The sequence below is a fragment of the Pleurodeles waltl genome, chromosome 4_1 (assembly GCF_031143425.1).
Source record: "Pleurodeles waltl isolate 20211129_DDA chromosome 4_1, aPleWal1.hap1.20221129, whole genome shotgun sequence".
Classification (NCBI taxonomy): Eukaryota; Metazoa; Chordata; class Amphibia; order Caudata; family Salamandridae; genus Pleurodeles; species Pleurodeles waltl.
The window spans coordinates 844627455-844650726 of NC_090442.1; the positions used below are offsets into that span (position 1 = coordinate 844627455).

The 23272-nt window shown below is 44.3% G+C and overlaps 1 protein-coding gene across 3 annotated transcripts in view; it reads right to left on the minus strand.

Annotated features, from left to right (window-relative positions):
- The window catches only part of FRS2 (fibroblast growth factor receptor substrate 2), a 289441-nt gene that overhangs the window by 150777 nt on the left and 115392 nt on the right, over positions 1 to 23272 (minus strand). For all 3 annotated transcript variants that reach the window (XM_069229609.1, XM_069229607.1, XM_069229608.1), the window contains exon 3: positions 20894 to 21051. The gene's annotated coding sequence lies outside the window, so the exon portion shown is untranslated. The remainder of the gene's footprint in view (positions 1 to 20893; positions 21052 to 23272) is intronic.

A 23272-nucleotide genomic window follows, 5' to 3' on the forward strand; every position in this document is an offset into this window, starting at 1 on the left:
GTAGAGAGCCCAAAAAAAACATCAAGACTAAATTAAAAACGCATTGGGCATGACGAAGGGACACAGGAGGGAACAAGTTTTGCCAGCCCTAATGGGAAAGTGTCACAAACAGGTGACTTAAACAGTGAGTCATAATCTGGCAGCCGCAGAAAAGCTAAGATGGAAGAAAGAAAATCTTTAACAGTGCATAAGGCAAGGCCTTGCTGAGCTCACAACAGCACAAACATCAACAAGGAGGCAGAAAGCAGATCAAGATGACATGAGTAACACCAAGCCACAAATGTGTCAACAGGTGTACAGACTTTTTGTTGAGAGACATCTGGCTGTCAAGATGGAATTACAAATCTCGGGTGGAAGATCAAAGGCATACAGTTATTGTTGCTCAATTTCCATGCTTGAACGTGGAGTGTGCAGAGGCTCAGGTGCAGGACCATGCCCTGCTGCTGCAACAAGAGATCTTCCAGAAAGGGAAGCCTGATCAGAAGACAGATGCTCATTCTCAGGAGTTTGGGATGCCAAACTCTCCTTCTCCAGTCCAGATCCACTAAAATGTCTTGGGTCTGTATTGTCCTTATTTACTTGAGAACCCAGGACACGAGCAGTACTGGCGGAAAGGCGTACTGGCATCATGGGTTCCAATCTAAGTAGAATAATTCAGCAACCGAGAACTGCTTTGGAAACTCCAGTGCGCAGATGCGCTGATATTGTGCATTTACAGCGGTGGAGAATAAACTGAGCCAAAGTATTCCCCATTCTCATAAGAGGCTTTGTGCTACCTCCGGAAGTAGACGCCATTTGTGATCCACAAGACATTGACCACGAATATGCCCACCAATGTGTTCAGAGATGCCGCAAAGTGTTGCACGACCCGGAAAATGTCCTGGCACTCCAGCCAAGTCCGAATGTGTAGGGCCTCCTGGCACAGGGTTCATGGCCCACTCCGCCCGGTTTGTTGCAAAAACATTTGATGGTGGTGTTGTCCATGAACACCTGACTAGCCTTCCCTTGATGGATGAAAGCCATCTATGCCAAGTGGATAGGCCTCAAATCTAGAAAAGTAATATGAAGCTGAGATTTCACCAGAGACCAACTTAATCCGATATCCACCTTTCCAAATTGGCCACCTCAGCCAGGTCTTGAGAAGTCTCTTGAAAGTAAGGAGGTCCTTGGTCTGATGCAGGTGGGTGGGAAGAGTGTTCCACGTCTTGGCAGCGAGGTGCGAGAATGATCTGCTGCCGGTTGTAGTTCTGCGGATGCGTGGGACGGTTGCCAGGGTGAGGTCAGCGGAGCAGAGCTGTCAGGTCGGGATGTAGAAGGAGCCGTCTGTTGAGGTATTCTGGTCTGGTGCTGTGCAGTGCTTTGTGAGCGTGGGTGATTCTCTTGTTGACAGGGAGCCAGTGCAGGTGTCTCAGGTGGCCTGTGATATGGCAGTGGCGGGGAATGTCCAGGATGAGGCGTGCAGAGGCGTTCTGGATGTGTTGCAGCCTTTTCTGGAGTTTGGCTGTGGTTCCTGCATAGAGGGCATTGTCGTAGTCCAGTTTGCTGCTTACGAGGGCTTGGGTGACTGTTCTTCTGGTTTCCGTGGGGATCCATTTGTAGATCTTTCGGAGCATGCGGAAGCATGCGGAGGGTATTGAAGCAGGAGGAGGAGGAGATGGTGTTGACTTGCTGGGTCATGGATAGTGAGGAGTCCACAATGAATCCTAGGTTGAGGGCGTGGTTGGTGGGAGTCTGAGTGGATACGAGAGTGGCATCCCATGCGGAGGGGGTGGAGCCGAAGAGGAGGACCTCTGTCTTGTCAGAATTGAGTTCGAGGCATTCAGCAATGGCCTTCATTCCTTCGTGGAGGATGGTCTTGGCAGAGTCCTTGGTGAGGGAAGAGGATCAGCTGGGTGTCGTCGGCGTATGAGATGATGTTGAGGTTGTGCGATCGGGCGATGTTAGCAAAGCACAGCCATGTAGATGTTGAAAAGGGTCAGGCTGAGGGACAAACCTGGAGTACGCCGCAGATGATTTTGGTGGCTTCAGAGCGGAATGGAGAGAGGCTTCTGCTGGTGAGAAAGGAGGTGACCCAGTCCAGGGCTCTGTCACGGATTCCTGCATTGCTGAGGCGTGTGCGTGGGGTGTGGTAGCAGACGTGTCGAACGCGGCTGAGGGGTCCAGGAGGATGAGGGCTGCAGTTTTGCCGTTGTCCAGTATGGTTCTGATGTCGTCGGTGGCGACGATGGGGGCTGTTTCCGTGCTGTGGTTGCTGCGGAATCCAGATGGAGAAGGGTCCAGAGTGCTGTTCTACTTGAGGAAGCGGGTCAGTTGTCTGTTGACAGCCTTCTCGATTACTTTTGCCAGGAAGGGGAGCTGGGATATAGGATGGACGTTCTAGAGGTCCTTTGGGTCCGCCCTGGGTTTTTTGAGGAGGGCGTTGATCTCGGCGTGTTTCCAGCTCTACGGGAAGGTGGCGGACTTGAAGGAGCTATTGATGATCTTCCGGAGTTGGGGTGCGATGATGGAGCTTGCTTTGTTGAGGTTGTGGTGAGGGCAGGGGTTGGATGATGAGCCAGAGTGGATGGTGTTCATGATTTCGATGTCGTTGTCATTGATGGAGGTCCAGGAGAGCAGGAGGCTGGTAGGTGGTGAGCCTGTGGTGTTGGTGGTTGCCAGGGGGAAAAGGCGGGTGGCTGGCTGAGTGCTGAAGCTGTCGTGGATGTCTGCGCTCTTGCCGTGGAGGTAGGAGGCTAGGGAGTAGCAGAGGTCTTGTGATGGCGGGATGACGCTGGGGTTGGAGAGTTCCTTCACGATGTTGAAGAGCTCCTTGTGGCTGTGTGCGTTGTTGATGCTTCTTTGAAGGCAGTTCTCGTGGCGGTTTGGTGGTGTCTGCGGATGGCGCTCTTGAGGCTTGTGTGGTTGTCCAGTGTCAGATCTTTGGGCCACTTCTTTTCGAGTCTTCAGCATGTCTGCTACGATTTGTGGAGGTCGGCGGTTAACCAGAAGGCCTTTGTCGGTGTGTCTGTTGAAGGGATTTTTGATAGGGTCAAGAGTGTTGACACAGTTGTCGATCCATTGCCTGAAGTTGCGTGCAGCTCTGTCGGTGGCGTCGATGGGTGGGTTCCGGGAGATGGTAGTGATTGGTCCTCAGTGACCTTTTTCCATCTGCGTGGGGAGTCCGTTGTGGATGATGGTGTGTTGTGGGTTTCTTGAAGGAGAAGTGGATACAGCGGTGATCTGTCCAGTGGAGTTCGGTGGTGTGGCTGAAGGAGACATGTTTGCTAGTGGACAAAATAGGGTCGAGTGTGTGTCCGTGTTGTGATGAGCTGTTTGAGGCCGAGGTTGGAGAGGTTGTCAAGCAGGGTGGTGGTGCTGTTGTCGTTCTCGAAGTGGAAGTTTAAGTCCTCAACGAGTATGTAGTTAGTGGATGCGAGAGCGTGTGCTGATGACGTTGGTGATGGAGTCGCTGAACTGCTGTCTGGGGGCCAGGAGACGAGGGTCCCTCGGAGGGTGTTGTTTAGGTTGGTGTGGATCTGGAAGTGCAGGTGTTCGGCGGTGCGGAGGGTGCCTTCGGTGCTGGTTGTGATCCTGAGGGTGTTCTTGTGGACGATGGCGATGCCTCCTCCTGTTTTTTATTTTTTTTAAGCAGTCCCTGCGGTTGATCTTGTAGTCGCGTCCGGGGTGGCTGCGGCGAAGTCAGGCGCTGAGGAGGGGTTCCATCCAGGTCTCGGTCAGGAAGTAAACATCAGGATCATAACACAAATGCCTCACTCTTCCCTCCAGAAGGTAGGTACCGAACTATTCCAGAATGGCTCTGATGAAAGAGAACATGTGCAAAGGAGTCAAGTGTGATTTCAGCATGTTGACAGCGCCCCCCTGCTACTGCAGAAGGTTCACTGTAGATTGGAGGTGGGTGCAGACTCCCTGGGCAAGCACGCCTTCTGCAGCCAGTCATCGAGTTAAGCAGAGAATAGGACCCGACCTCCGCAGATAGGCTGCAATTACAGACATCACTTTATATGACCACCCAAAGGGCACTGGTGAGGTCAAAGGTAACGTCTGTGGGCGTGCAGTACAGGAATGTGGAAATGGGTGTCCACAGGTTCAAGGCTCCTATCCAGTCTCTGGTGTCCATGGCAGACAGACCCCAAACCAATTTGCACATCTTAAATTTCCCTTTCAGTAGAAACGAGTTGAGAGAGGAAAGATTTAAGCTAGGATGGAGGCTTCCGTCTTTTTTTGGCACCATGAAGTAGTGAGAATATCAACCACATATTACTTTTGATGCTGGTACTCTCTCAATGGATCCTTTGGCCAGGACAGTCTTTCATTCCTCACAGAGCAAGAAGATATGGCACTCAATCAGCCAGTCAGAGGATGGTGGCAAGGTAGGGAAGATTTCCAGAAACAGCAAGTAATAACTCCTCTGTAAGATTTGTAGCAGCAACTTTTCGGAAGCTATTGCTTGCTAATGGAGCAGGTGGTGCCTGATCTTGCCACTAACAGCGTGGATGAGGTATATTGAGGGCTCATTAAGGAGGGTTTGAGGCTGTGGCAGCCAGAGGTGAGGAGGACTGGACAATTACACTAGGTGTAGGCTCCATGTCACCAGTCACAAAAGGACTGAGGCGCAGATGGCCTGGGGCATAAGGCTGCAATTGTGGATGCATATGAAAGCCCCGTGGCCACAGAAGGGGCAAGAAGGAGTATTGCTGCTGTTCTTGGGAGCCAAAGGAGAGGTCTAGGGAATTTGGTGGCGACTTGACTCTCAAGGCACTCAAGCCCTGTGTCTGCTTTATAGGCCAACAGGCAGAAATCGTCAAACGGTATGGCTATCAGGGAAGATTAGACATCTGCTGAAAACCCCGATCTCAGCCAGGGGTGGCAGTGGAGTGCCACAGTTGAGGCCTCGGCTTTACCTTGTGAGTCAGTGGTATTCAGTATTGATTGGTAAATTTACCTGTGTTCCGACCATCTATCAGTTCCAGATTCAAAATTGTGCAGTATTCTTCTGAAAGGTTGGCCAGCAGCTGTGCAACTGAGCCCACAAGGTGTGAGATTGGTGAACACCGCAGGCTTCTTGGGCTGACAAGCACAATGCCTGGCTGGTGAAAGAAAGACCCTTCCCCAAAGGTATCCAGCCTCTTTGACTTCCTATCCGGCAGAAAGGTAGGGAATGCACTCCGATCAAGTTTGGCCATTGAGGGCTCCACCACCCAGCTCTCAGGAGGGTTTAGTCCAGGCACTATGATAATATCAGCGAGGATTCATTTAAGGAGAGCATGGGCTCCACTGAAGATGCACCCAATTGATGCACTTCTGTCAAGACACTGATCTTGACCTCTAAGGAGGGTTGCTGTCGGTCAAGGACCTTCTGTGCCCTAGTCATCATCACAGCAAAAGATGCTCTTTCTCCCTGAAAGGGCCCAGAGCATAAACAAGGCCAGAGTTCGGTGAGGTGTCCAGACTATTAGAATTGCCTCGTTTCTCATACCAATTTTCCTCCTGGTAGGAATACTCCACTAGGGGCCACAGCCCTCTTCATAATCATCTCTCTGAGAAGGTGGGTATGTCCAAGGGTGCCAAATCCAGGACTGGCTGATGCAGACCGGGCGACACCGGTGTCTAGGTCTAGCATCATTGTCTCTGAAAGGATGATGGGTCTTTTTCAAATGGCCTGGGAAACAGAGTTGAGAGAAGTGGGACTGGCGAAGGTATTGGTGCCGGCATTGGTTCAGATTTGGGAGTGGATACAAAGAGCTCTGCTGGCATCAGGGGCAGCCCCACCTGCAACAAACCAGCAGGGGCTCCTCTGGGCTCCCTCGGGCCCAAAGGAGCACCCGAGGTAACTGTTGGTCTAAAGATTAAGTAGATGATATCGTCGTAGAACTCCTTGAGATGGGCAGGGATTGCTCCAGCTCCAGGCAACTCGGGAAAGTGTGGAGCAAACCCAGTTGTCAGCTCAGTGGATGGAGTGCGGGAGCAGGGCCTAAAAGCATGTGCTTGGTAGGGGAAGACAAAGAATGCTTCAACTTTTTTTATTTATTTTTTTTTTTACTTCTTGCGACTTTCCCGATGGCTTGGGGTGGGGTGACAAACGTCCGCAGAATCGGCTCAGAGAATGAGCCCAACATCTTCCTCTGTACTGAAACAAGATAGGTTGGGACTTTCTCCTGCAGCGCCACCAAGAGCTTCATCGTCTGCTTGTGAATTGCCTTTTGGGGTATATACTTGCAGCTGGCATGCATGGGCGTTGGGTTGTGACGAGTCTGATATTGCTCACACAATTCGAAGAGAAAGGATTAAAAAAATCAAATAAAGACGGGGGTTGCTCTAGGTACACACTGTTGGCACAAAAACAAAGGAGCTGATGTCAGCATGCCATAGTGGCACCTATAGAAGCACTGCACATGTCACTTTCAACACGGATGACGTGACGCAGTGCCACCACCCAATGCCTTGGGGATATTCTAAGGTGAGGAATCTGCAGTTTGAAATCTATTTGAAATGTTTAATTTTCTTTTGGTAGGTCATATGCACATTGATTAAGAGGGTGCAAGAAGAGGTTAAAAAAAAATAATCTTTGATTGATTACTAACTCTAGTGCCGTATCACATCTGCATGAACACTGGCAGACCCTTAAGGTTGGCTTAGTCTTGATATACCGAGTTTCCTGCAAATTCATCAAAGTTGAGCAGTTACATGAGAGTGGTGAACAAGGCAATCGTTTGTAAGCAACTTTGGAGCTGCACCAATCAGCAGCGATATTTGACAAATTCTTAGCAAATTAATCCAAGTCCAGAAATCTCTGGTTTCAGGCTGTTCTAATAAGGGGACTAAGTCAAAGAGTCGGGGACTAAGTCAAAGAGTCGGGGTTGGACTCAAACTATCTTTGATTTTCTGATGTCTTGCTGTTTTATTTAATAGGCTGTTAAAAAGCACAACACACGTGCCAACAAGATCTCGCCAGAGGGATGTTTAAGAGGGAGTGTGTGGCAGGGAGTGGGAGAGGTAAAGGAACTTCTAAACAGCAGAAGGCTGAAGGCACCGGGTTGTTGGTCACACCTATACGGCTGAAGGCTGTATCCAACAGGATTTTTCTGCAGAAGTACCTACCCAACCTGCTGCGGACTGCCAACCTCTGACATGATAAATATTAAGAATAAGCTAAATATAGTATCTGCAAAGTGTGGTATAGATCCATAAAACTGAGCCAAAGTTATTAGCAAATAAATTATTGACCCACTAATTTAACTTTGACCCCCACACTCCCTTAACAGATCTGCATGAAACCTGATATTCCTGAAATGGCCGTAATGTGCTAAAACCCTTACAAAATACCATGGAGATTCATTAAAAATAAAACAAAGTTACTATAACATGAAAACGTTTCTGTCCCCCAACCTTTTAATTTTGCCTCCTCAGTGGACATTGAAGAGAACTGCTGTACACACAAGAATAAATATGCTAAATCTCTACCACATTCCATGTGGATTTTTCAAATGCGAGAGTTATTAGCACTAAAACACTTTCTGGCCCATTTTCGGCTGTGCCTCACTCGCTGAATCTGCACCAATTTTAAAATACGAAGGACACTAAACATGTTAAGTATCTTTTAAATTTCCTGCAAATTCGTCAAGCTACCTACAGCTGTAGGGGTACCAAAATTCAACTGTCAGGGTATCTCTACAATTTAACCTCTTCATGCCCAAATAGAAATTATTTTTAAATGCTAAATTCGACAGCTACTGAAGGGATCTACACCAAAGCACGCAAAGGTACTTCCACAAGTAAATGTCTAGCTCCATGCCAGGTTTCTTGCAATTTCACTTAACAGTTTTCTTCTCTACTTAGACAAAAGCAGAGACGTTTAACTTTTTTAAACCCCTTCTTTTTTTTATGCCCTGCTTGATACATGTGAACCAGACTTTCCACCCCAAAATCAAGGTGTATGAACTTTTACGTGAATATAGCTTACTGGCAGTGGGCAGTAGTTATAGTCAAGTGTATGTTTCTATTGAAAAAGCTTTTTTCGATTTGCCTAGATCTTTGGTGCCAGTCACAAACATTTTCCCGAAAAAAGTGTTAAAGTGAATCTGGTTGCACAAGGGAATTTGAGGTGATCCGTCAAGTGGGAGCAGAGGGGGGATAGGGGTTTGAAAAAACGTGTTTCCCTATTATAATTCCCATAGGGATTTTAGACACTACTACATCCCGAGTCGCTGTACGGAATTACACCAGATTTGCCAGAAAGGTAGCTCTTTGGCCGGAAAGGGTGCTTTTTGTTATTTGGTGTAAATCCGTTTCAGTACTTTTTGAAATATTAAAATAGAACTAAATATAGATGTCTAGGGGCACGAAGGTTTCACAAATAACAAGCCCATGCAGGGAAATGCCGACACTTCAACCAGGAAGTGCTGGCAGCCATCTTGGGACTCAGCTGTGATGGGGTCCCAGAGGGAATTTCTACTTTTGTTTAATTCTATTTCCTAGCCATAGTGTCCCTGTAGCCTTTGTATTTTTCATTGTTTGTATATACACACACACACACACACACTGAAAAAAACAAAGGTAAAAGTGATGCATAGTTAGTTGAAAATGTTAGTTTATACATATTTTTTTTAACTAAAATAAAAAGTCTCTAAAATTCACAAGCTAGTTATTACAAGTTGCTAGAACTTGTCACGGCATCGTTTATGTCATTTCAGTTATCTGTGATATTATAGAACATGTCATGAGTGTTGTAATATGAGAGTCATAAGCAGTCCATGGCGAGGGAGCAAGATATAGTTATATTCAAAATACCTACAACTGGTAGTCCCCACAATGCCCCTTTTATCATTTATTTACCCTGAAATGGCAAATGCGACATTTCTCATCATGTTGCGGCTAGCCAATCACACCGCAAGCTCCAGCAGGATTCTCTCTCTTGTGAGGTGGCCAAAGGGGTTGCGGGTGGTGTGAGGGGGAGAGGAAGCCCCCTCGTCCAATCACATCACTATCACTTGAAGTTGTGTTATCACAGGACCTTCACAAGCTTCCCATGAGCTTAACCCATACAAATATAGAAAATATTTTTAACCTTAATTTCTCAAATACTACTGAAAGGATTTTGTTCAGGATCTAGCATTTTGCCAAATTTGGTTTGATTCGGTTCAGACGCTTTTGCTGTATTGCGGTTTAATTTTCCTATGGAATTAGGGAAATTTCATTATGGGACACGCCTTTTTTCTCTGCCTCATTTGACAGATCATCCTGAAACGTTCCAGGAGGATGAACTATTTTTTGGAACGTTTCGTGAAGATCAGCCGCAGTGTTGTTATGTATTTGCCACATTTGACACAATCCATCATCTGCTACACGATTTGAAGATTTACAAAAAAAAAAGAAAAAAAAAAAAAAAAGCTGTTCATAGCTCAGAAGGATTAAAAGCCATTTAAAATGCAGCGACGCATGTTGATGTGCGGCAGAAGGCACTGCACAAAGATTGACTGTTCACCTTTCAGTTGCATATTGTTGTATTTGGATATTAAACTAGCACTAATAAGGTGAAACCTTTGTCCAGAGAGTACTAACAAGTACAAATGACAAAATAATAAACAGATACCAACAAAAAACATGCTGCGATAAGTCATATAATATGCATTTTCTTGCTGCATAATTTAGTAAACCCTGCTGCACAGTAGATACACACACAATATATGAACACGAACACACACACACACACACACAGAAAGCCTTCATAATTGTTTTTTCGGTTGGACGAGTTTTACAGTTTAATTCATGTCTAACATTTATACATGTCTGCACATTTTATTGCCTTTCCATTTGAGGGCTTTTTCCAAGTTCATGGTGGACCTTTAACTCCACAGCCACCACGCCAGAGGTGAAGTGCATGGGCCTATATAGGTGCCACCATTGTGTGTGCACATCATGTGCTTTTTCAACTCACCCACATCCGCAGGCTGGAGCCAAAAATCGAACTGGTTGTGACCAGTGGGCACAAAATTAGATTGGAATCTTTTTAGATGAAAGAGTCCACTTAATGAAATGGGGAGGATGGAGTGTTTGTGAGGAGTCTGCTGTTACATAGTCTCTACCAGAAAGGGTGTTACGGAAGGCTAAGCCATTTGTTCTTCTGCTTGAGCCATACCACCCAGTTGGTGGGGTAGTCAATGGTTTCAAGCCAGGACTGAATGGGCAAACTTGTCATCTCGATGAAACGGGCAGTCAAGAGAGTAGTGCTTCATGTAGTAATGCTCACATAGCCACTAAACAAATATCCAGGGCAGGCACTAAATGCACCAAAACAGTTGTAACAGTCTTGGTCCCACTGGAATGAGCCCGTAAGCATTCAGGAGGCTGCTTCTTACTAATGCGTTGCCGGTCTTGAAGCAGAGTACAATCAAGCGAGAGATGGCTCTTTTCTGCATCACTTTTCTTCTCTTTGTTCCTCTGAGCCCAACTAGTAGCTAACCATCCACTGTACGTTCTCTGGTACAATCAAGGAAGATAATGATTCCTCTTTGAATCCAGCCAATGTAGTCTCTACTCCTCCTCAGGGGGTGAGATGAAACAAAGAAACCCGGAAGAATGATGGCTGGATGAACTTTACAACTAGTAGCTTCTACTAAGATTCCCATCTCAGTTGTTTTTTTCTCTGTTCCCGTTACAGTTGTTTCACACCATATATCTAGCAGGACATGGTTCCATTTTGTCTGCAAACTAGGTAGATTCCAAATTCAAGTGCTTTTCTGTTTTCACATAATGTATCTATCACGACAATATAGGACCTACGCCTACCTCTATTCAACTCACTTTTATGCTGCTCTGTCTCACGCCTTGGGTGCGTTTGGATATATCATTTAGAAGTATTCTTGAGGTATTTAATCCTTTTACTTTTTCTACTGATCTACACATACACTTCACCTCACCTCACAATTCTTTTCTGTACATCATTCCACTACTGCATGTCTATTCACCTCTGTCATGTCTGAGTCCTTTTATTTCTACCTCTATATACCAATACTGTAATATACTTACGTATGCTATATTTTTTACAGCCTTGAAAAAGTCACTGTGTGACCAAACACGTGTTGGCTGTGAATGAATACATATATATTCTAAAGGCTATCACTATATATTGCCTATGACTGATCAGACTACCTAGAGCATTTGTTGATCCAAATAAATTATTTACTGGAACACAAAGAAGATTATTGTACTATTCACAACTAGACTTCTTGCATCAGACTTCGTTGTTGTGTCTGAAAATATCTGTGCTTTGAGTGCTGTGGTCTTAGCTGTTTCTATGTACATTGTGTATTTTTCAAATATATAATTTTTTTGCCTTGGGTAGTAGGGCAATTGACCATCAAGAACCACTCTGATTAGACTTATTCACATGCTAAATTGGACACAACTAGGAGGTTCAGTCATTTACCATTACTACCTTCCACACAGTTCTATACAGATGTTTAGATCATTGCCTGTTTTGTAATTTGAAGGAGCGGTGTTTATTTTCTTTTAATTACTGTTTCCCTTCTTGATTGAGTTTTTAACACAGTAAGCGCTTTCTCTAACCCTGTTCGACTATTATTGTGAAAAGCATCCGGATTCTGCCCCCTTTGCTGTAGCTGCTTTCCTGAGTCTCTCCACTTCGAGCTCTCCCCTTGCTTTCCAGCTTGGGCACTTTAAATCTTCCTATTTGCTTTTGTAAATGGGGACCGTGAAACATTTGAGCTGGTATGGGGGAAAAAGAAATGCAATGAAAAACTCCCAGGTGAACCTACTGATAAAAAAGCCCCAGATTGCTCCTCCCAGAATTGCACCTTGCAAGACAGATAACCACACTGAGGAAGTGGTGCTTATCTTGCATCCTGATGCTCCAAGCAACTCTGGTGCCAAGCCAAAAAAACGCACAAGTAGCTCCCTTATTTAACAAAATGGCTAGTAAATCAAAAGCCAATTCACCTTCAAATACCTGCCCCAGTGAAAAGGAGAGTGCGGGTCATGTCAAAGCCAAACTACAGTTGTGTATTCTACATAATTCATCTATTCCTCTAGAACCCATAAGCATATGTCCTAATCATGTTTCCCTCCTAGCTCCCAATCCACAGGCTGCCAATGGCTCTGGTGCATCCTCAACCTCTACTCATCAGATAGTAGTAACAGAGGAGGCCAGTGTGCAGATTAAAGAACTTTGGCAAGTTATCTGTTCCCTGCGGGAAGAATTATCCCATTTAAAGGGGAAGGCACAACTATTAATGGAACCTAAGCCACCTGGATCCCCGCCCTTAAGTCAAAAAGAAGGACATGAGTGCCCCTACTATAAGGGGGCATTATTCAATCCTGATCTTACATCTATTCTGCCTCAAAACAATCCACATTGTGAAGCTGCTCCTATTGCTTTACACTGCTCCAGGGTTCACCACCATCAATTTAAATCCTCCCCCCCCCACCCCCATAGCTAGGTACCAAAATCCCCCGACTAGCATGGACCATCAACTAATCCACCCATGACACACTAAAGAAGGCGGAAACAAGAAGCCCAATATAGTTCACTGACACAATCTGCCTATTCCTACCCTAGTCCCAACCTAGAAACCGCTTATTCACCCTAGCCCCATCTGTCTAAAGTCCACCGCCAAATATCAATCACAACACCTTCTCTTACAAGACAATCATGACATGACAGGCGTTCCCAAACTCCATCCACATGCAGGGAAGATCAGGCCTTCTTAACCAATAAAGTGATCCATTAGATCAGGGATGTTAGGAAGTGTTACAATGTTATACACTCTAACATCACTAGGGCCACCTATCTGCATTCACTAGTTAACCTAGACTGCATCAAATTGTAATTTTCCTCTTTTTCTTTTCTGAACGGCCTATTGTCTCTGCAAGCTCAAACCCTCACCCCATCTAACTCATCGATTCAGTTTAAATCTAGAGTGCTTCGTCAGCAGAGGGTGGAAAAACTCCATTGCTCTTCATCGCTATCCTGAGTTGAATGACTAGAGTCTGTAGGGAACTCCTCAACAAGCAACAAGCTAGGTTCCAAACTATGCCTATCTCATGAGCTCCCAAACGCTCCAGCCTTACTTCAACCTTTTCCCTATCGAATTTTACTGTCCAGGCCTATCAAACCAGTATAGTATTGCAGATAGATAATGCTTAAAAACGTTGTATCCTCCTTCTAGTCATCCCTCTACCTCAGGAAACCAAGCCAGAAACTCCTTCCCTGCCCCCACCTGCCCATTCAATAATCCTACTCTGGTCTCTGAACATCGCTGGGCTAAGGAGTAAGTAAGGAGGACTGAGGGGGCCTTTATTGAGAGAGGCAACAATCAAGTTCTAAGAAACAGCACTGTTCCTTGGACAAGGATTTAAGACCTTCCATGCCCTATACCACAAGTCCCAAGCTAATAGATCCTCGGGTGGCCTTGCCATATGGCTTAAGATCTCCTTGGGTTGTCAAGTAAGGCAACTCTCTATTTATCCCTCAATCTACTAGGACCCTGTGTTTCCTAACGGAATAAAGTAAAACTATTCCTCTTCAATGTCTATAGTAAAAGCGTTTAGAAGTCTGTTGAGTCACCTGTCGTACACCTTCTGAGAGATAGCATTTACAAGATTGGGGAGGTGGGTGCCATAATTGTGGTTGGGGATTTTAATGCTAGCTTTGAATCTTCAGCTTTACTATATGAAAATATCAGGAAAGGAAGATTGATAATGGGGTTTCACCACGACACTTTGGTCCCTTCCTAACAACCTACTCGAAGGTAGCTTTGCAGTTGCTAGACCTCTGCATGTGCTGCCATTTGAGAGCTACCAATGGCAGAACAAAGTCAGATGCAGAGAGGCTTTAGAAGGATATCCTATCAGAATCATATTGATTATATCCTTGTTGATCTACGTTCTTGAGAATATTTCATTGATATGGAAGTCCTGCCCCAGTTTGAGAGTTATCATTTTCCTGAGTTCCTTACCCTTCACGGCAACTTAATTAATTCAGGCAACAACAAACATCCGCCCAAGGAGACCTGACAATCAGTAATAATCGGAGGATGGTTCGGTGGAAGAGTGGTGAATAATGAGGGGGTTCATGCACAACTATATCTGGATGTGGTTCCCATCTCGCTCATCCTATCCTGGACTGACATTGCACCCCCACAAAATCTGACCCAGCAAAACTATCGGCCTATACGCCTCTTTGATTCAAGCCAAAACATATTTTGTAATCTAACCTTAGACTATTTATTAATCTGGATTGATGGCAACAAGATCTTTTCTCAGTTTCAAGCAGGATTCCATCGCAAAACTAGTATAGTTGATGACGTCTTCAGGTTTTAATTCATCAGGTGTTAAGAGGTTGGTATTAACAAGGGTAGTCTCTGCATTGCTTTTGTTGAACTCAAAGCGGCATTTGATATGGCCCCCAGAAGAAAAACTCTGGTATACCCTCAGGGATCTAGGGTTCCCGAGTCCTCTACGATATAATTCAACTTGATTGCGGTAAATTTGCTGGGAAGTGCATGGGGAAACCACAGACTGCTTTGGTGTCGTAAAGGGAGTTGGGGAAGGCTGTGTCCTAGTCCCAACGTCGAATCTTCTTATTATTATTAAAGGTTGTGTTGATTATCTTAAGAACTGCGACAATGACTCTTTGGTGCACAGGCATATAAAAATAGCAGCTCTATTGTTCGCAGAGAATGCCCTGTTAGTATCTAAAACTCAAAGGGTGCAGAGACCCTCCTCCTTAGGTTTAAATCACTAAGTTCCAATCATGGCCTGATTATCAATACAACTAAAATTAAGTTCATGTTGATCCATTCACACAGGATTTAGAGGGGGTGAGCTGGAGAGAGTACTTGACTTTGATTACCTAGGAATTCACTTACCCAGCTTCAAAAAATGACTAGTCAGGTTACAAAATGTACACTCAGACTAAACCACAGGGCACCAACCATCCTATGATACGCAAACAAGTCCTCTTTCCATCCTGTTTCTCCCCGCTTAGAAGTATGGAGAGCCAAAAGCAGAAGCAGCTGCAGCCTACGGAGCGAAACTCTGGGGTTTAGGTAATACCGATCCACTGGGAGCAGCAGAAAACTTTTTTTTAGGGCAGCCCTTAAACTCCCTCAAAGCACCGCCCTAGTTTTCAAACAAGATCTAGGTTTCCAGTCCATTTCCCTCATAGTGCGTCTCAAACCAATACTATACTGGCTGTGTATCTGGTCTACCCATGAGCTCGAACACTATAAGGTGGGTTTTAGAGACATCTTGGACAGACAAAATGGTGGGGTGGCTTTACCCTGGATGAGCTATGTTATTCTTTGCGCCTGTTAGTGTATTGGTTTGACCCAGCTACTAATCTACTATCATCTGCTAAAAAGTTGAAGTCCCTTTATTGGGAGCATGAGGACATGAAGTTGAACAATCAACAAGGTTTGGGGTACTTGACCGAATCTTTCCTAGGGCTTAAGCCCTTTCCTGGTTTTGAGGCTTACAGGGACGAGATTGATCTGGCATTTATCAAACCCCTTTATATAAGGTTAGGTTGCACTCCCCCCTTGCTACTTTAACAGCTGAATTGAAGAGTAGCCCGGGGGGTAGCAAACTGTACAACATACACTGAATGCGATGAAACAGATGACCACTTATTGTTCTTCTGCACAAACTATCACAAGCAGCGCAAGAGTTGGATAGTTCCCTTATGACGTTCCCTAGGAGTCTGCCAGTCCAGCTTAGCCTTGAGAATATGAAGGGCAGATACCACCCCTTTTATTGTTTTTATCATTTGCCAACTTCCTTGAGAGTATCTGGCCGATTTGACGCAAATATTGCACTCTTTCCATCGATATTGGCAGAGAACAGGTCCTGGAACTGGGTCAGCTTGACACTAGTTAAGATAAACCCAAGGTTCAGTTGTTAGGTATCAGTATCCCGTATGTGGCATCCACCTCCCATGTCTCTCTAGTAAGGAATTTGTTCTATTGAGTACCATATTACTTTTTGTCCCCCAACAAGAAACACACCTATACAGGCTATATGTCCATTCTATGCATTATCTTGATGAGGTGACCACTTAAAAAAAAATTATATATATATATATATATATATATATATATATATATATATATATATATATATATATATATATATATACACACACACATATATATACACACACACACACTTTTTTCCTGTTTAAAGGAAAGACGGCACTCCGTGGGCATATTAGTTTGTCAGGATTTATTTGCATAAGAACGCGTTTTGGCGTTACCGGAGGCGGTAACACCGAAACGCGTTCTTGTGCAAATAAATCCTGACAAACTAATATGCCCACGGAGTGCCGTCTTTCTTTTAAACAGGAAAAAAGTGTGGAGAATTAGGCGTGGTAGCGCGTGCCATTTGATGAGCACCGCTGAAGGTCAGGAGCTGGACTGGCACGCTAACATGATGTGTTTTATATATATATATATAAAATATTTATCATATGCTTTTATTTGATTTTAACGAAATTGTGTTGGGCTTACAAAAACACCCCAACATATTGTTTTAACTGTTATGTAACTGGTTTATACGTATTATTGTCTTATTACTTTTATATTTTTGACTGAAAAACTATTATAAACAAAAACAGACTCGTTATAGTGAGTTCTTCCACCCTGGAGTTCAAAGATCCCAACAGATGCTACACCACCAGTTAAATACTCTGGCAATCCAGCCACATCCAGCAATGCAGGGCCCCAAGGCACGGGGTCCACAACCCCCACCTTGTGCGGCTTGCAGTACCACATCATGTGAACCAACCTCACTTTGATGGATGTCAAGAAGAAATGGCTGAACTTCAATAGAATGATGTGGAGCCGAGCCTCGTTAAGAACAAGAGATCTCCGATTTCCACCTCTCCCAGATGAACATCCCAGCCCACAGGCAATGCATCAGGCACCATCATCACCTCTGTTCAGGGTAGGAAGAGTGGTCTTCTGACCCAATCGAAGTTCAGCAGCCACCACTACAGACTGTAGTCTCATATGAAATCTGAATTTGGCTGAGAGGTCCTCGTGGTGCTGTGGACACTGGGACTTCAGATCCCACTACATAGCCAGCATATGCAACCTGGAGTGCTTGACCAGCAAGATGCATTAGACCATCAGTCCCAATATCCTCAGTCATCCTCATTGAGATCCAGTACAGTGGCTGAAACACTGAGATCAGAGTTTGAAAGTCCTGGACGGTCTGCTCCAAGGGATAGGCATGAAAACTGCACAGTGTTCAGAATGGCTAAAATTAATGGCACATCTGAGGAGTCAAGTAAGGCTCCTACACATTTATAGTGAACCCAAGCAGTTTCGCAGTAGTCTGGAGAAGGATGAAAACTGCCTGGAGCGAGCCCACATTAGACAGCCAGTCATCGAGGTAGGGGAAGCATGGGACCCCAGACCTCCGAAGATCACCTGCTACCACCATCTTTTTCATGTACACCCTAGGTGCACTGGGGAGGCCAAACAGGAGCACAGAAAACTGAAAACGCTCCTGGCCCACCATGAACCACAGATTGTGCCTGTGTGCCAGCAAGACAGGGATGTGAAAATAAGCATTCTGCAGGCACAACACTACCATCCAGGCGAGGGATGAGGGCAGGGCAGGGTAGATTTGAGAGGGTGAAGGCACCAGGGAAAAAGCAGGAACAAACAACACAACCTACTCCTGGTAATCGTAATCCTCTCCTAGCTCTTTTGGCCAGAAGAGCCTGCACTTCCTGTTGCAAAAAGATGGTGCTCCACCAACGGTTTTAAAGACAACTGAAGGGGAAGAAAGGTTTTGAAGAATGGAAATGTGTAACCCTGTTGAACGATCTTTAACACCCACTTGTGCGATAGGATGTCTTGCTGAAACCTCCCACCTGCGGGGTGGCGGTTTGTCACTAAGGACAATCTAAAAAAGCTTAGAGCCTGCAGAAGCAGGACTGGTGATTAACTGGGCTTTACACTGCCATTAGTGCCCCCGTGGGAATTTCGGTCCCAGCCATGAAAGGTTGCGTAGTGTGCTGTGCCTGAATGGATGGCCGACTGTACAGGAAGCACCAACTGAAGCCATGTAAATGCGAGAACGTGTCTGATGTGGTGCTGTACACAAGCCCAGGAAACAACGTGTACCCTACTGTCTTTGAACCACTCACAAACAGAATCAGCTCTGTTCCCAAAAAGTTAAGAACTGTCAAAGAGAATATCCGCAAGACTGGACATCAGTGGAAAACCGAGTGTACCACATCCATGCATGCATGTGGAAAGCCACTATGGTGCTAATGGCTCTGCCTAATGAGCCGGTTGTATCAAGGCAACAGCAAATAATAAACTTGGCTGCATCATGGCAATCCTGTATAGCTTTTGAAAGTATATGGTGGGATTCCTGAAGGACAATGAAAAGGGTCTGGGTTAATGAATCTCATAAGACGTTGGTTTAGAGACCCTGAAGATGTTGTGTTCACCAAACGCAAGGCAAGGCTAGTGAATAAGAACACACTGCGTCTATGAGTGTCAATCCATTTTGACTCTCTATCAGAAAGAGCCGAAAGGAAGGTATTCAATTTAATTTTACTAACTGAAATCTACTCCACGAGACTCTCAGGAATAGGATGTTGAATGAGAAAGTCTGGGTCCCCGGGTGCAAAGTGATGGAGACCAGCAATCTGACAGCTGACCCAGGCCCCATAAAAGCTTTGGCTCAGGGCCCTAAAAGTTTGTCAGTAAAGGCCCTGTTAAATGGGAAGCGAGGCTCTGGACTAGTGTGGCCAGGCTGAAGGACTTCAATGAAGACAGAGGTCATTACTTCTTGAGTGAGCAGCTGGAATTCAATGATTTCTAAAGCCCTCCTCATCTCCACTTCAAGGATGCTCTCTCCTCAGCAGCAGGGCCTAGTGGAGAAAACAAGACAATGTGGATGTGTCCCTAGGCCACTGCATCTTGAAGGTCATAATACCAACTGTTATCCTGACATAGGTGAGCAATTTTGACTCCTGCATTGTACCACTCATCGCTAAATCAATGCCAAAAGTGTCACAAAGAAAATATTCCCTCCCATGTGGTAGAGGGACAGTACTGGTATCAGACTCGCTGCCTGGACTGGAATGATTAAGCAATGCTGTTTGTGGCCTTGGACAGGGTTGGCACGGTGCAACTTTGGGAGTTAGACAGCACTATGAGTTGATAATTGTGTTGATGGAGCGTGTCAGTGCTAAGTGTGCCACCGGAAGCGGGGCCTGTGTTAGGGCAGGATCAGGACAAGCTCCACACAAGGACAGCTGGAGAAGATCCTGAAGGCATGATGATGGCCCAGCACCATCTATGGGGAAGTAGAGTGGTGCGACGGGGTACAGCCCAGTTACCTGAAAACCTGGACCTAGACAATTACTTGCTACAGGAACAGCTTAGGACACAGGATAGGGTCTCCTTGTGGCTTCCACAGACATGGAGTCCTTCAGTGACAGGGGACAAATAACTTAGCCTCATTCTCCCAATGGCTTTGGGGTGCATCTGGGCACAGTCACTCCAGGCCGCAGAGTCTTAGGACGACCCCAGGCACCACAGAGAGACCACATTAGGATTAGAAACTGACATCTGCTGACATTCCCCACAAGGCTTAAACCCGGTTTTGTTGGGAGACATTCCCTGTAACACTGGAAAATTTGAAAGCAATGCTTCAAAGGTTTGAAAAAAAAAGTGGTCAAAATGACCAGGGTTGCTCCTGATCTGTTAGACTGAAATAGAAAGAAAGGACATTATGTCAACACGTATGGGGGCACCTATATGGACCCAGAAAAGTCACATTCGATGTGTACAACCAACCCAGAGTCACAGGTACCACCTCCCAGGACGCCACGTTTTGCGGGCTCAGTCTGACACCTGGGAAATATGCAATGCTCAAGTTCTTGTATGTAGCATAATGCGTGTAGTTGTTCAATTAATAAAATCTTATCCATGTACTCTGACTGCGGCAATGTACAGTGTTCAACCACCTTATCACAGAAGTTACACTTAAATATTTGTTAAAAGTTACATTAAAATCGATTTTAATGTTTTATCACTGGCATAAACTAGCACATTTTTTATGTAGTGCTTAATTAGACATTTCCAGCACAAAAAACTATTTATGCAAAAAAATAAAAAATAAAATACACCATTAATAAACCCATACCTTGCTTTCACACTCAAATAAGACTACTACAAGCAAAGCAGATATATCACTTACCGTGGAGCCATGAGAATAGTAACATTGACCAAGAAAAACAGCTTTATTGAAAAACCCAAACACTTTTAGGCCAAGGCTGCCAAATGGTAAACAAATAGCCAATGACTACCGTAGTAAAGTTTGTATGCAGACAGCAAGTGTGCGGTCTGGTCTGATTTTTCAGAGAATTAAACAGTTTTGGGCATAAAATTCAATAAAATTCAAGCTACTATGTTCTGCTCAAGTATTACTGGTGTTTAGAAAAATTAATTTACCCAGTGTGAACACTATATGCGTTGAACAAATAAATGCACCTGAAGCAGTACGGGCGACTTCGAAGATTGTCAAAATTATTTTGCAATGCCAGAGAAGTGGAGATACCAGCTGTGTCAATGATGTGCTGGCATCTTTCAGTACCCCTAGAACAAAGCATGTAAGTGTTTACTTAAAGGGTAAGAAACATGTTCTAAAGGAGAGGAACTTCTGCTCCAGGACTAAGATTCCCTTCCCAATATGAGGAGGTTTTATCAAGGTGAAGACATGCCAAAATCAAGAGTCCAATAAGTTTTCAAACTCAGAAAAAAAAAATGAAAAAAAATAAAAAATAAAAAGAGTGCCCTTAAGAGACCTTATAACGTCACGTCTTAACATACCCAGTCTCCTATTTGCTTACCTTCACTTGATTGACAGTAGTGACTGAACCTCTTCAGTCACAGAGCCCACTTTCAGCAAAACATGGAAATGCAGGCAGAAGCTTGAGGTTAAGCACAATGTAAGTAAGATAGTTCCTTGAAACAACATTGAAACTTTGAAGGTAGTCTTTTATGATACCTGTGAACAATGGAAAAATAACACAAATTAGTCATAGAAGATAACCATCTATTTTTAAAACATTGCACCAATAAGGGCCTAATGAAATGTCAAAGTCCTGTCAAATATGTTTGGGAAACAAAAGTCTATTTTTTTATTTTTGCCTTAAAAAAAAAAAAAAAAAAAAAAAGCGCTACAATGCATGAACTCACTGAATGCACTATCATATACTACAAAGAGGACACCAGCTGACAAAGGTTCGGAAACAATTTTTAAATAAAATTGGGTCCTTGACACAAAATGGCTATTTTCCACCAGTATATATATTGTATTTTATGTTTCTCGAATATAGCATATCACGTATTTACGCAAGCAAATCTAAAATAAAATAAAAACTGCGGTACTGGCTTACACAAGTCTCTTCAATAATCCAGTGTTAAAAGTGTAGCATATCTACAACCAATTCTAGCAGTTTTGCTAATAAACCAGGGCTCACTAGTAGATAACAGAGTTTAATTCAACGCATTATGTACCATAAACAGAATTCTTTGAAATGAATGGATTCCTCCCTAGTGTGAGCCATAAAAAATACGCTTGCAAATCACTAGTGGGTCGTGACCCACAGTCTGGGCAACAGTGCCTACTGAATTCAACAGCAATTCTACTAAAGACTTATTTTCATTTTAGAAAGCTGGATTTTGCTACACTATTGGACTAAGGCAACAGAAGCGCAGTAAACAGTTTCACTGGAGATTACTTTGATGGATCAGTATACAAAATATATTTTGGGTGGGAGGGAGAAGAGGTAAAGGGGAGAGAGTGAGCTACAGTAACAAAAAAAAACAAGGTGATTAGAAAATCCTGCATCACTCCCCTGAAATCATTCGAAACACAACATGACCAAAATTGGAATTAATTTATCTCAAATGATCAAGCATACTTCCCAACGACTTTAAAGAAAAGTGTGTTTAAAATGTTACGACCTGGAAGCACCGTACTGCGTGCGTAGCTTTCCCAAGGCACCTTGGCCCAGTCGCAGTTGGCATGGTAGGCAGGTTTTGGGGGGTGAGGGGAATGTGATATGCATGCAAGGTGAGTGGTGTGTGCAAATAAAAAAATAAAAATAAAAAAAAACAACACTTACTTTGCTTGATGCACGACAACCTCATCACTCCAGTCTCCTCTCGGACTCCAGCAAATTCCTTTAAGCAATCCTGGTGCTGCTTAGAAGCTTCATGATTGGAGGAAGCGGCCCCTCTCAGTGCCTGTGCTTTCTCTTAAAGAAGTTTAAAAGTTTGCATGTCTGGCTGGCCGTCGCAAGACAGCCTTCCAAAAAGACATGCACACTTTAAACTGTGCATAGCTCACTGCTGTCACTCAGCAGCAGTGGCCCTGCCCTGTCCTGACAATCTGTTCAGGACGGGAGGATGGAAAATAAAATAGCAATAAATTAACTTTTTTACCACTTTAGTTTTCATCCCAGGGGCATTTTAGGCAGAGGGGCGATGCGCCTCTGCCCTAAAAGAGGAACTGCTGCTGCTCGGCACGTTGCCTGCTAGACACAAAGCACTTATTTTAAGCTTTCTATTTTACCTTTTAGGTCAACTGCAGGAATACATTTAATCTAAGAATCTGGATTGACAGCAGGCAAATTATACACAATGTATATAAATAATGGCAAAGTGACTGCTTTGACAAACTGAATTTAAGCGCAATATGCTCGCTGCATCTTGAATTTTGTTTGCAAAAAAATTTAATCGATTTACAAATAAGACACTAACATTTGTGACAATATACAGGAAGTCTTACTAGAAGCATAATCAATAAATCGAAGTTTCTAATGTAATATAAAAAATGCACTTCGGTCTGTCCTCTGCTTCCCCCCCCCCCCCTTTTAATCTGGGGTGCTTTCGCTATGAAGATGATAGCCATTTAACTGGGTGGATAGTCAGAGAGGTAAAAATCTTAGTACCGCATGGATTCTCCTGCAGGTAGAAGTAAAGCAAAATATGATGCAGTTATCTTTACGGTGCCCCAGTTACTTCAGAGTAAAGATGTTCCCTCTTGATATCACTGCCACCAAGCATATTTATCAAACACTGAAAGCCTCACTGAGTACCAACGCATTTGCTATATGTGGCACCTTATCTTAGGCATGTGAACACCACTACTAGTTCCCACAGTGAAAACAAGCATTAGCAAAGCTAATACATCTCAACTATCTAATGTGAATGAAGAGCTT